The sequence below is a fragment of the Staurois parvus genome, unplaced genomic scaffold, assembly GCF_062004578.1.
Source record: "Staurois parvus isolate SC_StPar_1 unplaced genomic scaffold, SC_StPar_1.0 ptg000581l, whole genome shotgun sequence".
Lineage (NCBI taxonomy): Eukaryota > Metazoa > Chordata > Amphibia > Anura > Ranidae > Staurois > Staurois parvus.
This window is the reverse complement of record NW_028318377.1, coordinates 9,432,703-9,450,507: the sequence shown is the minus strand read 5'-3', so window position 1 is coordinate 9,450,507 and position 17,805 is coordinate 9,432,703. Positions and strand designations below refer to the sequence as shown.

Below are 17,805 nucleotides of genomic sequence, written 5' to 3'. Positions count from 1 at the left end.
GAACTACTGCAACCAGCATATACAGGTGAAACTCAAAAAATTTGAATATCGTGCAAAAGTTCATTCATTTCAGTAATGCAACTTAAAAGGTGAAACTAATATATGAGATAGACTCATTACATGCAAAGCAAGATGGTTCAAGCCGTGATTTGTCATAATTGTGATGATTATGGTTTACAGCTCATGAAAACCCCAAATCCACAATCTCAGAAAATGAGAATATTGTGAAAAGGTGCAATATTCTCGGCTCAACGTGTCCCACTCTAATCAGCTAATTAAGCCATAACACCTGCAAAGGGTTCCTGAGCCTTTAAATGGTCTCTCAGTCTGGTTCAGTAGGAATCACAATCATGGGAAAGACTGCTGACCTGACAGTTGTGCAGAAAACCATTATTGACACCCTCCATAAGGAGGGAAAGCCTCAAAAGGTAATTGCAAAAGAAGTTGGATGTCCCCAAAGTAATGTATCAAAGCACATTAATAGAAAGTTATGTGGAAGGGAAAAGTGGAAAAAAAAGGTGCACAAGCAGCAGGGATGACCGCAGCCTGGAGAGGATTGTCAGGAAAAGGCCATTCAAAAGTGTTGGGGACTTTCACAAGGAGTGGACTGAGGCTGGAGTCAGTGCATCAAGAGCCACCACACACAGATGGATCCTGGACATGGGCTTCAAGTGTTGTATTCCTCTTGTCAAGCTACTCCTGAACAACAAACAACGTCAGTAGCGTCTTACCTGGGCTAAAGAAAAACAGACCTGGTCTGTTGCTCAGTGGTCCAAAGTCCTCTTTTCTGGTGAGAGCAACTTTTGCATCTCATTTGGAAACCAAGGACCCAGAGTATGGAGGAAGAATGGAGAGGAACACACTGCAAGATACTTGAAGTCCAGTGTTAAGTTTCCACAGTCAGTGTTGATTTGGGGAGCCATGTCATTTGCTGGTGTTGGTCCACTGTGCTTCATTATGTCCAGGGTCAACGCAGCCATCTACCAGGAGATTTTGGAGCACTTCATGCTTCCTTCCGCAGACGAGCTTTATGGGGATGCTGACTTCATTTTCCAGCAGGACTTGGCACCTGCCCACACTGCCAAAAGCACCAAAACCTGGTTCAATGACCGTGGGATTACTGTGCTTGATTGGCCAGCAAACTCGCTTGACCTGAACCCCATAGAGAATCTATGGGGCATTGCCAAGAGAAAGATGAGAGACATGAGACCGAAACAATGCAGAGGAGCTGAAGGCCGCTATTGAAGCATCCTGGTCTTCCATAACACCTCAGCAGTGCCACAGGCTGATAGCTTCCATGCCACGCCGCATTGAGGCAGTAATTGCTTCAAAAGGGGCCCAAACCAAGTACTGAGTACATATCCATGCTTATACTTTTCAGAGGTCCGATATTGTTCTATGTACAATCCTTGTTTTATTGATTGCATGTAATATTCTAATTTTCTGAGATTGTGGATTTGGGGTTTTCATGAGCTGTAAGCCATAACCCATCACAATTATGACAAATCACGGCTTGAACTATCTTGCTTTGCATGTAATGAGTCTATCTCATATATTAGTTTCACCTTTTAAGTTGCTTTACTGAAATAAATGAACTTTTGCACGATATTCTAATTTTTCGAGTTTCACCTGTAATAGTAACCATGAGTATATTGATGTACATCAGTATGGAAATATGAGCTCTGTGCAGGAAAATATTAATAGTACATACTGTACATCCAATCAATGTGTAAACCGGTAATATCAACAAAGGGCCCAACAGGAGTTCTGGTGGAATTGTGCAAATATGCCCAGTATACAGTTATTAATAAAGTCGCCTCCAAACAAATGTTGCAACAAAGTCCAATTGCAGGGGCCCCTGAGGATGGTTGCGATGCTCCAGCTGCGCTGGCTGTCTTGTCATTGAAGAACTAAAGACAGGATAAGTGATGATGGGGAGATCCTCCAATCGCTGTCCAAGCAATCTGGAAAGCAGCTTCTCACCACTAGATACTATGGTGTGACAATGGAAATCAGTCAGCCTATCCACTCTGCTTCCTAGTCCCTAGTAAACTTCTAATCTGCCATGCAGCTGAACCTCTAACTACCTATGGGCCATCGTTTGACAACCTGGCTTTAGCCAATGCCGGTTACTAGGCTCTGAGCTAAAACTAGCTATGGAATCCCAAGCAAGAAGAGACAGAGTTAATTAAAATAACAGGTGCTGCATATAAATGTAGCGCTACCCTCATAAGGGCCCCTGTAAGAAATGGGACTCCAAAGGTTGCCCTGACCTTTAAAAGCCACCCAACACTTCTGACAGCCTGGGTTCAGACATAATGCACACAGGAAACGGTTGCACAGGCACTTGAATGCAGTAGTGTAATTGAGTATTTACTAAGAATTATTCAGTCAGTAAACATTTATGAGGATACCTCTTGAGGAAGTGAACACCTTACTGGAAACTCAAACTGTGAACACGTGTGAACTTGGCAGAGCTAAACACAATAAGTCATACAGGGTTTCACATATGGTCAGTAAGGGGTCTCTGACTTTAGGTAGAGAAAGGGAAGATGAAGACTTTGTGTCAGCCTGCTCCCTCAGAATCCTGATGCCACAGGCCCTGAATACATCACACTCTGTATATTAAATATATGAGCTATGCTACGAACAGCTTTAAACAGAGTCCCCCTTTAACATATGTACAGAGATAAGTACAGAGTCTTGGAATTGAGAAGTATAAAGGAGAGTCCTGGTGGAAAAGATGTCCTGGGTCTTCAGCTAGCTCAATAAGGGCAATGGTGACCAGCAATATTAGTTATCTTCTGTAGATGCTTCCAGGTAAAGACCTCAAACTTGTAAGCAGGTGTGAGGTATAAAGTTTCTGCATGCAGTGTCCCTTAGTGAAGAGTGTACACAATGTGGGCTTCTGCCCGTTCACCAATTCTGATGATACTACGGCTCAAGGATTGGGGGTGTCCTGGGAAGCTCCTGCAGAGTCTCTAGGCGCCAACACTGAAATGAGGTGCGTGCACGATCTTACCGACCCGGGTCTGCTTTGCATATGCTGGTGACTCTGAACAGAACAAATGTCTCTCCAACAAGCATGCGGTATCGCAGTGTATGTTGCTTTGTTCCTCTGCTCTCAGCATTCCTGGCAGCAATCTTCCTTTCTCTGAACAGGATCAGTGTCTTGGACACGATCAGCTTCACTTAGCTGCAGCTCTGGTTACTGATGGATGTTCTCACACCTGGATGCCCTCAGATTCTCTGCTCACACAGCTCCTGCATTCACCATCCTCCAAAACATGACTGCTGTCTCTCTCCTTCCTGTTCTCTAAACTCTGTGTGAAAAACCCCACCTCTTCATGAATATAGAAATATCTATGCAGTCTGAGGCTGTGTTAGGAAAACAGTGGCATCTTGTGGCTAAACCGCAGAATGTCACTCCAGAACATTTAATTTACTCCACACAATTTACTGCACACAGTGTTCAAACAATGAGAGCTGTTTCCCCATCTCACACTTCTGACCCCGGGCCCTCGAGCGGTGCCCGAGTTTCCATATGGTCATTTTGCCCCTGACTGTATTTATGTACTCCAGACTGACATCCATCCATCAAAGCACTTTGATATTTCCATAACTCCATCCTACTGCTTGCAGAATCAGGGCTGACAGCACTTGAGAGGGGTACTGAGGCAGAGTACTGCAATTTGTTTCAGGTAGCTACATGCAGCACCTTGCTGGCCTCTCCCACCAGCCATGCTCTGCATAGAGACCTAGTAATAATATCAGCATGTCTAAAACAAGTTATGTAATAAAAATTTAAGTTTTTTTTTTTAATTAGCGCTTTGAATGGGGGGGAGGGCAGTGAAGACAAAATATAAACATTTCAACTTTAAGATTAATAAACTTTAAATTATTTTATTATTTAAAAAAAAGAAGCTTCTCGTGAGATTGGGCGGGATACTCAGCATTCTCATGATTTTGCTGGCAGGACCATGTGTTATGCTGGATGTAAAATATATGTTTTTCTTTTTCTCTACAGGTGTTTTATTTTTTTTTCTGCTACAGCTGTAATGTGGCACTTGCACATGGAGAGGTGGGCCAGTGTTAGAGAGTTACTGCAAGATCTCCTTATTGTCTGAAATATCGGATTGGTTGTCTGAAATATCGGATTATGTGAGTGAAAATCTAAACGAAGCGCTGGAACATTGTGTTATTAATATAATAACCATTATTAATGCTATAAAAAGGTGAAATACTTGTTCTGGTTGCTGTCGGTTTGTTGGTAATGGTAAGACACCCCAACCGCAGAGTGGGGGCAGAGCTGGTAATGGTTCTCCTTCCAGCAACGTTTGATCGTCCTAAGAATGTCATCGTCCTTAACAGAGCAGGATATCATCATTCCCATCAGCTGTGGAAAATTGGAACAAGATACTAAATATCAGTGAAGCAATATACCAACTGGTTTCAGCAAAAGCGTTTGCTTCAAAATTAATATTTTTTTTTACTTTGAAGCGCAACTCTTGGAAAATCTGAAAATCCTCCCTTGTAATGGGGGTGTGCTTTCACTACTCCTTTAGCCCTGGCTCACATTTGAATGGTAAACACAAATACAACACCTCCTGCGCTCAGAGACCCAGACCAGTGGAGGGCCGATAGATCAATAGTATAAAAATTATAAAGATGTATGGAAGTTCATCACAAACCGATCAAAGGCTGTGCAGCTCCAACACAAAGCTGGGGAAGCTTGATACAAACTGTAGTGAAGAACAAAAACAGAGCGCACCAACCTTGCGCATTACCTCAGGAAACAGTTAGTAAATGTATTCATTTTGGAGATATCCTCACAAATGTAGTAATAAAACAGGCACATAAAATCCAAAAGTGCATCCTATAATGAGACACATGCGGATCCCATCTGTGGGGGAAATTCTCAGAATGATGCTGACACATTTCGAAGGGGGGGTCCCTTCTTCAAGGATGGGCTGCCATGCCTGCATTTTCTGCACAGAAAAAAGTGCATGCACCTTTTTAAAAACACAGCTGTGGGAAAATTGCATGATCTTTTTGACCATGAGATTTTCCCACGGTTCCCACGCCAGCAGATGCGCTGTGGGCGGAGATGTGTGAAGGCACCATTCAGAATAAAGGCATCCCTGCGCGTCTTGTAAGAGCTGCAGGTGGTTGCGGGTGTGGGAACAGTAGCAATTCCCACTATCATACCGTTCGAGACCGATCGGAGCCTTCAGTGCTTACGTGCCCCAGAGGGGAAATGCGATTTTTGACTTTTTTTTTGTCATACCCTGAAGGTGAGCAGGTAATTTCCTCTGGTGACGGGGAGGGTACACTATCTACACTTGGATATTTCTGCACATTTTACTTTCATTCACAGATTGTGTCCTGTTACCCTGCAACGGAATATTTCTCTGGGGGGTTTTCTGTGGACATTTTTGTCTCTTCTTCTGTATATACTTTTGCGATGCACTCTGTTTGTCTATTTTTAGGTATTGTGGAATTTGCCTTAGTGTCCAGTTTGCAATTAGTATCTATTCTTTCTATATTTTGTTTGCTCTGATTTGCTTTTTCTTTTATTGAGTATAACAAGCATGCATTACTTCATATACAGACTGATTTTACTGTTGTGGGCAGGGCGGACTGACAACTTAGGGGGCCCCCGGGCAATAGGGGACCATGGGGCCCCTGTGTCCTTGCCCACACTCAAAAAAGCCTATAAAAAAAAGGTACCAGGGGCATTTCATGGGGCCCCCTACTGACCCCGGGCCCTCAGGCAGTGCCTGAGTGCTCGAATGGTCAGTCCGCCCCTGGTTGTGGTTTTAGTAACACCTTAAATAATATACGATCCACATTTAATTCCCTATGAAATTTTTTCACCACATAAGTCTGGCATTGGGTAGATTACTCTTTACCTGCACAGGATAATCTACATACAAAATCTGACCCACTGAACCTATATTGGGTATGAACGCATTTATCTTCCAATTAGTTAATACATTTGTATGTCACCTGAATACAGTAACATCATTAAAACAGGAGGGATCATTTAATTTTTTTGCCACGGCAGGGAAGTAAAGCATCACAGCTGCAGCTTGTGAATGCTCCTATCCACTGCCTTTGCCAGGTATAGGGAGGGAGGGATAAAAACGCGCTCAACCATGTGCCTCTTCTCCCCCTCCCCCAACCACAAGTGTAAATGAGGCCTAAGACTCTGAAACCACCGGTAGCGTTAGCTGTATAAAGTCCAGAAAATATTTTAACAATTCTGAGCTATGGTATATATGTGTCTACCTAACATAAATAAATGAATAAACTAGTTAAACATGAGCAGCCAACATGATATTGCAGGCAACAATACATATAATAGGAAAAAACATAAGGGTGCGGCACTTCAAATATCAATAAATAAACTGAAATAAAATAAATAAAAGTCCAATTTGCATGTGGTGAAGGAAAAATAAATCCCTCTTCATTAGGACACCAATACTGTCATGATGCTTCAAATTTGATCAAGAAGATAAGAAGAGTTCACCGTCACCAACGCTCAAAAAATTCAGCCTCTTACCAGACCAAGTGGACCCCCAGTTACGGATGGGTCAAAATGTGCAACAGGAATCCCAAGCACTAAACTGCGGACCTGGATGCTATATGGCTCCAAAAGGATCGAGCTGTCCCCCAGTAGAGAGTGGATAAACATCCGATGAATTGATCCCAAAAAATAAGCAGTAATTCAGATAATAAAAATGTCTCCAAACGTATTGCTTCAGAGGATGGACCTACAGGAAATGAATTCTCCACATAGAGGACAATCGTGATTCTCTGAGGAAGACCCGGGGTGCTCACAGCTCAGCCACTACTGACACCAACAATTTCTACCAACAAAACGGTCCGTCCAGGATTTTCCTCTTGCATTTTTAAGGCGACTTTATACATGTCAGTTTTTCCACGTTCTTTACATTAGTGTTGTTTTGTCGCGTTTAGACACTTTTTTTTTACACACAAAAAATGTTGGCTCAAAAACACCAGTTTGCTGCGTTTTACTGCATTTACCGGCGTTAGAGCATTTTTACAACTAAAAAACTCCTCTTGAAACCCACTAGTTCTGGGGTTTTTCCAGCCAGAAAATTCCCCTTCCAAAAAACGCTGAGTAAAGCCTATGGGGTTGATTTACTAAAGGCAAATAGACTGTGCACTCTGTAAGTGCAGTTGCTCCAGAGCTTAGGAAATGAGCAGCAGCTCAGCTGACTTCCATCATCCAATCATGTACAAGCAAAAGTACTGTTTTTTTTTTTTTTTAGTTTCTTTGCATGTAAGGCTGGCCATAGATTTACCTTCAACTATGTAGTGCATGGGCCTGCCTAATTGGATACAATTGAAAGTGTTGTTTAGGTTTGACCTCATATTATATGGTTTTTGGTAAATCTAAAGCAAATTTCTCAAGAAAATTGTATAATGTATGGCCAGCCTTAGGTAGGCTCTTGCACTACATAGTTAAAGGTAAATCTAAAGGAAATTGGGGAGAAATTGGACAGAAAATTGTATATTATATGACCAGCCTAATTGGGTATTCTTGGCAAAGGGAAGCTTTGCCTCATTTTCTAAGCTCTGGAGCAACTGCACTTGCAGAGTGCACAGTCTATTTGCCTTTAGTAAATCAACCCCAATGTGTCACATAGGAAAATTGTCATAGGATAACATGCTGGGGAGTTTACTGGGTGTAAAAAAAAAACACCAAAAACAGCAGCACACACCCAAGGTGCATGAGGCCTGGAAGTCAAAACCATGTAAAAACCAAAATGTTGGCAACCCAGTGAAGTGGATTTACTAAAGACAAATACCGTATTTTCCGGCGTATAAGACGACCCCCTACTTTTCCTGTTAAAATATAGGGTTTGAGCTATACTCGCCGTATAAGACTACCCCTCTTCCAACGCACACCAAATAAAAATGAAAAAACATCAGATTTGATTTCAATATGGTATGCTATTTCAGTATGGTATTCCAATGATGGGGTGCTATTCCTCCCACTGACACCAATGATGGGGCACTATTCCTCCCACTGATACCAATGATGATGCACTACTCCTCCCACTGACACCAATGATGGTGCCCCATCATTAGTGTCAGTGTGTGAGGAATAGTGTCCCATCATTAGTGTCAGTGGGAGAAATAGTGCCCCATCATTGGTGTCAGTGGGAGGAATAGTGCCCCATCATTGGTATCAGTGGGAGGAATAGTGCCCCATCATTGGTGTCAGTGGGAGGAATAGTGTCCCATCATTAGTCTGAGTGGGAGGAATAGTGCCCATCATTGGTGTCAGTGGGAGGAATAGCGCCCCATCATTGGTGTCAGTGGGAAGAATTGTGCCCCATCATTGGTGTCAGTGGGAGGAATAGTGTCCCATCATTGGTGTCAGTGGGAGGAATAGCGCCCCATCGTTGGTATCAGTGGTAGGAATTGCGCCCCATCGTTGGTGTCAGTGGGAGGAATAGCGCCCCATCGTTGGTATCAGTGGCGGGAAAAGTGCCCCATCATTGGTATCAGTGGGGAGAATAGTGCCCCATCATTAGTGTCAGTGGGGGGGGGGGAATAGTGCCCCATCATTGGTGTCAGTGTGGAGGAGGAATAATGCCTCATCGTTGGTGTGAGTGGGGGAGGAATAGTGCCTCATCGTTGGTGTGAGTGGGGGAGGAATAGTGCCCCATCGTTGGTGTCAGTGGGGGAGGAATAGTGCCTCATCGTTGGTGTCAGTGTTGGAGAGGAATAGTGCCAAGAGTGTCACAGCATGGTGCTGCTGCACACTTACTGGCCGCTCCCTCACTTCGATTTTCACGGGGCCACTCGGCTCCGCCTCCTCGCCGGTGATTGGTCACCTGTGTGCCTTTCCAGTGCTGGCGCTCAATCACCGGTGAGGAGGCGGAGCCGAGCGGCCGCGCGACCATCGAGCGGCCGAACTGAAAGAAGGAGCAGCCGCGCTTCCTGGACCGGATCATCGTGGGTCCGGGACCGGAGCCAGGCAAGGTACAGCAGCGCCCTGCCCGCCCCAGTACTTAGCGTCCCTTCTGCCACCGCGCCGCCCCACGAAAAAGTGCTGCCCTGAGACCGGCTCGCCGTATAAGACGACCCCCGACTTTTCATAAGATTTTCATGGGTTAAAAAGTCGTCTTATACGACGGAAAATACGGTAGACTGTGCATTTTACAAGTGCAGTTGCTCCAGAGCTTAGTGAATGAGGGGAAGCTCTGCTGACTTCCATCATCCAATCATGTGCAAGCAAAAATGCTGTTTTTTATTTTCCTTGCATGTGATTGGGTATTCTTTGCGAAGTGAAACTTCACTTAATTTACTAAGCTCTGGAGCAAATGCAATTTCAAAGGGTACAATCTATTAGCCTTTAGTAAATCCACCCCAATATGTAAAACAGAAGCAACTAAATAACAAATGTTTAATTATAATGCCTATAATCTACCTTTTGGTGAAGGTCTGCTGGTAATCGGAGCTGTTTTTTAGCGTTGAATTTTTCCATCATGGCTTTAATTTTTCGACAGTCCCCATCAGCAACTAGCCACAATATCCTTTCCATGTTGTAAGGCTCCTATAAAAGATAAAACATGAATTGATGTTCTTTTTAGTGGACCAAGAACAGTGTCAGTCAATAAGTGATTGGCGTCTTCTGTTCCCAGATTAATCACAGTTCTAGCAGCAAGACTTAGACCCTTTTCGCACGGGCAATCAAATCAGGTCCACCTGTCAGTTTTTCCTGTAGACCTGGCACCTCGTCAGAAGGTCCATGTATGCCTATGGACAGTGGGGGTAAAAATGGACTTGTGTCCATTTACACCCACCTACCTCCTGGTCCAATCGGGTCAGAAGGGAATCTATCCTCTTCCATTTAGACAGAGCGGATCGGAGGGAAGTGGGGTGTAAAAAGGACCGTGGAGTCTATTAACTACCAGTTGCCCATAGAGCAGAGCAGGTTCTGTCCGTGTCTGCTCTGCAGAAACTGAGTGGTCACTCTGCAGATAGTGAGTGGACATGGATGTGTCATCTAGTGCAGAAAAAATATTTGTGCGGAAAATTTTTTTTTTGTTGAGATAGTCCCACTCCAAATATATTAGATAGGATAAAGGGCGAGCAAAGATCACTGGTCGAGGGTCTTGGAATAAGGACTTTATCCTATCTATTATATCCTATCTAATATATTTGTAACCATCTCAACGAAAAAAATATTTCTGCACAAATATTTTTTTTTTAGCACTAATTGAGTTTTTGTGAGTTAATATATATGTATGTCTAATATAATGATCTGCTGCTGGTTGTGGGATTTCTAATCAACTATCCTAAATCTTATGGAGTTTATGAACGCCTGTGGAGGCAATAAGACATGCTGTTTTATATTTTATACAATGTGAGTGGCCTGGTGTTTTGTTAGTATTTTAAGCCAGGAGTTGCAGTATTACACTATGTGTTTTTATCTCTCCTACATTACCTTGAGTTTTTCTGGGAAGAGGAGCCTGGTGGTGTTGGAAGTTGGAGGAAAGTTCTCTTGTGTTGGAGTGGAGTCCTGGAGGTTTAACATAATGGTCTAGGATCCCTAAAATACTTAAAAGGCGTATATTTCACCAGAATCTGGCGGGTGCGGTATATTTTGGTTTAAAGCACTGATCTTTGGTGAAAGTACACTTTCTTGGAACAAGGACTTTTTTTGAAAAATATATATTTTTTATATTTTTTTATTTTATTCTGGCACTTGTGATTTATATACATATAATTTTTTTCACATTTATTCACAAATTTTGGAGTGGAACTATTTATAATTTATATAATATTTAATATTTTATTTTTATTGAGTTAGTATATATTAATTAATTTGTGATGTTTTTATATCTAATATTTGTTTGTGCTGTTTTATATATATATATTTTTTTCTTATTTCTATTAGTGGTACCACTAAGGAGCAGCAGCATTTTACATATTAGGAATTATGTCACAGTATTTTTTGGAGCTGGTGATTTTCTTATGAATGTGTCATCTGCCCGCTTTGCAACAATCAGCAGGGAATCCACCTCATATGAAATGGGGTTTACAGCAAAAGTCTGGAAAGGTGGTTGTGCCTTCAACTTTGTACTGGGTGACAGGCAGTAAAATATTAATTGCATTCTGCTATTTCTCCACTAGATGTCAGCAGTGAACAGATTTTTAAAGCTGAATTCAAGGTATGGGCTGAGTAGTGCCATTGATCCAGCTTGGACTAATGTATTGTATTATTATTATTATTATAATACCGGATTTATACAGCGCCAATAGTTTACGCTGCGCTTCACAACATAAGGGCAGACAGTACAATTACAATACAAATGAATACAGGAGGAATCAGAGGGCCCTGCGTAAGCATGTAAGTGCCATTTCTGGAAAATCCTCCTGGAAGCCGGAAATCACTGTAGTAGGCACAGCTACTACAGTGATTGCTGCTAGCTCCTGGATCCCGTGCCAAGTGGTTGCCGTGCTGCTTAGTGAACACAGGAGGCTTCCACCTGTTGCATCTTGTGAAAAACACAAGATTTGTATGCACAGGTGGAAGCCACATTTGGTAGTTCACACATATGAATGGATGTTTTATAATTAATATAAGTGTGTTTACAATTAGCACAAGACACTTTAGGATTTGCACTATATAGCATCCAAGGGGGTAAAACAGATATTTATAGAGCTGTCCACCCAATCCACGCTCATAAAAAAATTGAACGGGCTAAAAGGATAAGTTCACTTTTTAACAAAAAATAATAAATGCGCATTTTTTTGCAGGTAAGAAAAATGTGTGTTTACTATTTTTGGTTCTGTGAGCCTGGAAAGCATTGCACCAGCAGATCGCCGGTGCCATGCAGAACTCCTGCAGACTGCATTGCACCAGCAGATCGCCAGTGCCATGCAGAACTCCTGGAGACTGTCAGTGTATCTCTCTACTCATACAACGTATGGGTAAGTAGATACACACTGACAGGAAGAATCAATGAACTACCAGAGCACTCAACAGCGCCGTAGTAGTTCATTGAGAACTACAAGCCGACAGCCGCAGAGGAGGTGGGGACTTGTAATCTTCCCATTGACAGCATACTGTGAATGAGTGATGTAGGCGGGCAGGTGGGTGGAGTCCTGCACAGACACTTTTTTTTAAAATTGTGACAGCTAGTGTTGGAAGGGGAGGGGGCTGTCACATTGGGGGAGTGGGGGCCAATCCTTCAATAACATGTTAAACCCTGAATATGGGTGTTATATGTAATATGTTACAAAAGGTGAACTTATCCTTTAAGATGTATGAAAACCCTAATAATGAACTTCTCCTATTTGCTCCTTTTTAATTTGTCAAATATACAATTGTAAGTGTTTTGTTATATCTGTTTGATAATATCACTTGATCCTGGAAATATTCAAGGTTGTCCTGTGCATACTTCCTCTGTTATCTTAAAGTGCTACTAAACCCCGGACCCTGCATTCACTATATCTGGTCTCCCCGGACCCTGCATTCACTATATCTGGTCTCCCCGGACCCTGCATTCACTATATCTGGTCTCCCCGGACCCTGCATTCACTATATCTGGTCTCCCCGGACCCTGCATTCACTATATCTGGTCTCCCCGGACCCCGCATTCACTATATCTGGTCTCCCCGGACCCTGCATTCACTATATCTGGTCTCCCCGGACCCTGCATTCATTATATCTGGTCTCCCCGGACCCTGCATTCACTATATCTGGTCTCCCCGGACCCCGCATTCACTATATCCGGTCTCCCCGGACCCTGCATTCACTATATCTGGTCTCCCCGGACCCTGCATTCACTATATCTGGTCTCCCCAGACCCTGCATTCACTATATCTGGTCTCCCCGGACCCTGCATTCACTATATCTGGTCTCCCCGGACCCTGCATTCACTATATCCGGTCTCCCCGGACCCTGCATTCACTATATCCGCTCTCCCCGGACCCTGCATTCACTATATTCGGTCTCCCCGGACCCTGCATTCACTATATCTGGTCTCCCCGGACCCCGCATTCACTATATCTGGTCTCCCCGGACCCTGCATTCACTATATCTGGTTTTCCCGGACCCTGCATTCACTATATCCGGTCTCCACGGACCCTGCATTCACTATATCCGGTCTCTCCGGACCGTGCATTCACTATATCTGGTCTCCCCGGACCCTGCATTCACTATTTCTGCTCTCCTTGGACCCTGCATTCACCATTTCTGCTCTCCCTGGACACTGCATTCACTATATCTGGTCTCCCTGGACCCTGCATTCACTATATTTGCTCTCCCCGGACCCTGCACTTACTATATCTGGTCTCCCTGGACCCTGCATTCACTATATCCGGTCTCCACAGACCCTGCATTCACTATATCCGGCCTCCACAGACCCTGCATGTACTATATCTGGTCTCCCCGGACCCTGCATTCACTATATCTGGTCTCCCCGGACCCTGCATTCACTATATCCGCTCTCCCCGGACCCTGCATTCACTATATCCGCTCTCCCCGGACCCTGCATTCACTATATCCGCTCTCCCCGGACCCTGCATTCACTATATCCGGTCTCCACAGACCCTGCATTCACTATATCCGGCCTCCACAGACCCTGCATGTACTATATCTGGTCTCCACAGACCCTGCATTCACTATATCTGGTCTCCCCGGACCCTGCATTCACTATAACCGGTCTCCACAGACCCTACATTCACTATATCTGGTCTCATTGGACCCTGCATTCACTATATCTGGTCTCCCCGGACCCTGCATTCACTATATCCGCTCTCCCCGGACCCTGCATTCACTATATCCGCTCTCCCCGGACCCTGCATTCATTATATCTGGTCTCCCCGGACCGTGCACTCACTATATCTGGTCTCCACCGGAGTCTGCATTCACTATATCTGGTCTCCCCGGACCCTGCATTCACTATATCTGGTCTCCCACAGTACACAGAACATAGAGATGTAATTATTGTAGTAATTACAATGCAGTTAACATGAACCAGTGCTGACAGAGTGGGGCGGGGAGGAAGGGTTAAATAAAGATGCCGTGTAGGTGTCTGATGTTCTCCTTATCAACCAATGATGTCAGCGATTTGTTAGAATGCTGGTGACTGGCCTGCACAGTTAATTAAAAACGATGGCTTTGTGTAACAAAAAACAGGCTTAATCTACCCACTGGGTTGTACACAATTTTGGGGGAGTTTTTAGGCATTTTCAAAGGCACCCTTGAAGAACCCAAAAGGCACCCTGGTTGAAAAAGGCTGGGGTAGAGCATGGGTGCTGAGCAACTTAAGGTGGAGTGCCGACTTTAAAGTGGAACAAAACCCATTAATGTAACGGTTTTCCAGAACTGTTGTATTCAAATCATGCCATGAATGACAGCTCTCAACCGAACTGACAAGCCATAAATTGTCTGGTGTCATAAATTATCAAAATTAATAACCAAGTTACACTTCCCAGTGTTAATGAGGAGGTGGAAACTCAGCTCCTTGCACAGATCGAAAGGGCCGGGACAGTGATAATAATGGGGGATTTTAACTACCCGGAAATTGACTGGAGTAATGGTACTGCAGGAACAGTTAAAGGGCAAACATTTATAAACCTACTACAGGACAATTTTATGGTCCAGTTCATAGAGGCCCCTACTAGGAACGATGCTCTGCTGGACCTGGTAATCTCAAACCATATAGAGCTTATTACTAATGTCCATATAAAAGAACATCTGGGTAGCAGTGACCATTACATGATTTTATTTATTGTTAGCTGTAAACAGCAAGCACATACGGGAAAAATAAAAAGGATCAATTTCAAGAGAGCTAATTTTTCAAGGCTGAGAGCTACTCTCCAAGCCTTAGACTGGGAGGGAATATTGGCATTGATGAACACAACACAGAAATGGGAGTTCTTCAAAGACTGTATGTGAACACACTGCAAGATATATTCGCATGGGCAACACGGTTAAAGGGCTAAAAATCAAATCTATGTGGCTTACGGCCAAAGTTAAAAAGGCTATAGATAATAAGAAAAGAGCTTTTAATAAATATAAAAATGGTATACTTGGATTTTGCAAAAGCGTTTGACACACACGGCTAATGTGTAAGGTAAAGTCTACAGGCTTGGAAAAATCTGAATGTAAATTGATAGAAAACTGGCTAAAAGATCGTATTCAGAGAGTAGTGGTTAATGATTCATACTCTGAATGGTCTGGGGTCGTCAGTGGTGTACCCCAAGGTTCAGTGTTGGGACCCTTACTTTTTAATATATTTATAAACAATATAGGGTCTGAGATTATAAATCCCATTTCAGTGTTTGTAGATGACACCAAGCTGTGCAGTGGAATAACGTCCTTACAGGATGTCTCCAATTTACAAGCCGACCTCAATGCACTGTGTAATTGGGCAACTATGTGGCAAATGAGGTTTAATGTTGATAAATGTAAGGTTCTGCACTTGGGGGCTAAGAATATGCATGCATCATACATACTAGGGGGGGGTACAACTGGGGGAATCAATGGTGGAGAAGGATCTGGGAGTTCTGGTAGATCACAAGCTTAATAATGGCATGCAATGCCAAGCTGCGGTTTCTAAAGCGAGCAAAATCCTCTCTTGTATTAAAAGAGGTATAGACTCCAGAGAGAGATATCATATCCCCCGGTACAAATCATTAGTAAGACCTCATCTGGAATATGCAGTTCAGTTTTGGGCATCAATTCACAAAAAGAACATTGGGGAACTGGAGAAAGTACAGAGAAGGGCAACCAAACTGATAAGAGGCATGCAGGAGATCAGCTATGAGGAAAGATTAGAGGAACTGAATTTATTCTCTCTTGAGAAGAGTAGATTAAGGGGGGATATGATCTCCATGTATAATACATAAGGGGGGATATGATCTCCATGTATAATACATAAGGGGGGATATGATCACCATGTATAATACATAAGGGGGGATATGATCACCATGTATAATACATAAGGGGGGATATGATCTCCATGTATAATACATAAGGGGGATATGATCTCCATGTATAATACATAAGGGGGGATATGATCTCCATGTATAATACATAAGGGGGATATGATCACCATGTATAGTACATAAGGGGGGATATGATCACCATGTATAATACATAAGGGGGGATATGATCTCCATGTATAATACATAAGGGGGGATATGATCTCCATGTATAATACATAAGGGGGGGATATGATCTCCATGTATAATACATAAGGGGGGATATGATCTCCATGTATAAATACATCAGTGGTTCATATAGTGAACTCGGTGTAGAGTTATTCACCCTGAGGTCATCACAGAGGACAAGGGGGCACTTTACATCTGGAGGAAAAGAGATTTAATCTCCAAACACAGAAAGGTATCTTCACAGTAAGAGCTGTGAAAATGTGGAATAGACTCCCTCAAGAGTTGGTTCTGGCCAGCTCAGTGGATTGCTTTAAAAAAGTCCTGGATTCTTTCCTAGATACACAGAATATAACTGGATACTAACATTTATAGGTAAAGTTGATCCAGGGAATATCCGATTGCCTCTCGGAGGATCAAGAATGATTTTTTTTCCCAGCAGGAGCAAATTGGATCATGCTTTGCTGAGGTTTTTTTTTTTTTTGTCTTTTTCCAGCCAGACTACCGTATTTGCCGGCGTATAAGACGACTTTTTGACCCTTGAAAATCTTCTCAAAAGTCGGGGGTCGTCTTATACGCCGGTACACATGTTTAGGGGGGCTGCGGCATTAAGTACAGGGGTTTGCAGGGGCTGATGTCTCTTACCTGGATCCAGTCCCACGACGATCCGGTCCAGGAAGCGCGGCGTCTCCTTCAGTTCGGCCACTGGATGTTCGTGCGGCTGCTCGGCTCCGCCTCCTCACCGGTGATTGGCCGCCAGAACTGTAGCTCAGGAAAGGCACACAGGCGGCCAATCACCGGCGAGGGGGCGGAGCCGAGCGGCCCCGCGAAAATTGAGTGCCGGAGCAGCAGGTAAGTGTTCTGTGTAGAGGTGCTGCTGCAACCACATATGCTGGCTGCAGCAGCACCATACGAGAACAGGGTCAGCAAGTCTCAGTGGGAGGAATAGTGCCCCATCATTGGTGTCACTGATACCAATGATGGGGCACTATTCCTCCCACTGACACCAACGATGGGGCACTATTCCTCCCCCCCACTGACACCAATGATGGGGCACTATTCCCCCCCCCCACTGACACCAACGATGGGGCACTATTCCACCCCCCACTGACACCAATGATGGGGCACTATTCCACCCCTCACTGACACCAATGATGGGACACCATTCCTCCCACTGACATCAATGATGGGGCACTATTCCTCCCACTGACACCAATGATGGGGCACTATTCCTGCCACTGATACCAATGATGGGGCACCATTCCTGCCACTGATACCAATGATGGGGCACCTATTCCCCCCACTGATACCAATGATGGGGCACTATTCCTCCCACTGATAGCAATGATGGGGCACTATTCCTCCCACTGACACCAATGATGGGGCACTGTTCCTCCCACTGACACCAATGATGGAGCACTATTCCTCCACTGATACTAATGATAGGGCACTATTCCTGCCACTAATGCCAATGATGGGGCACTATTCCTGCCACTAATACCAATGATGGGGCACTATTCCTCCCACTGACATCAATGATGGGGCACTATTCCTCCCACTGGTGTGCATTGGAAGAGGGGTAGTCTTATACGGCGAGTATAGCCCAAACACTACATTTTAGCAGGAAAAGTAGGGGGG

General features: G+C 43.9%; 2 pseudogenes across 2 annotated transcripts in view; one reads left to right on the top strand and one right to left on the bottom strand.

Annotated features, from left to right (window-relative positions):
* The window catches only part of LOC149450187 (fatty acid-binding protein, liver-like), a 38,303-nt pseudogene extending 34,058 nt beyond the window's left edge, over positions 1 to 4,245 (top strand). The window contains exon 7 of the transcript XR_016315291.1: positions 4,028 to 4,245. The product of XR_016315291.1 is annotated as a fatty acid-binding protein, liver-like (transcript). The remainder of the gene's footprint in view (positions 1 to 4,027) is intronic.
* Positions 3,877 to 17,805, bottom strand: part of LOC149450186 (threonine synthase-like 2) — a 28,843-nt pseudogene continuing 14,914 nt past the window's right edge. Inside the window, exons 7-8 of the transcript XR_016315305.1 lie at positions 9,470 to 9,595; positions 3,877 to 4,396 (exon numbers count right to left, since the gene is read on the bottom strand). The product of XR_016315305.1 is annotated as a threonine synthase-like 2 (transcript). The remainder of the gene's footprint in view (positions 4,397 to 9,469; positions 9,596 to 17,805) is intronic.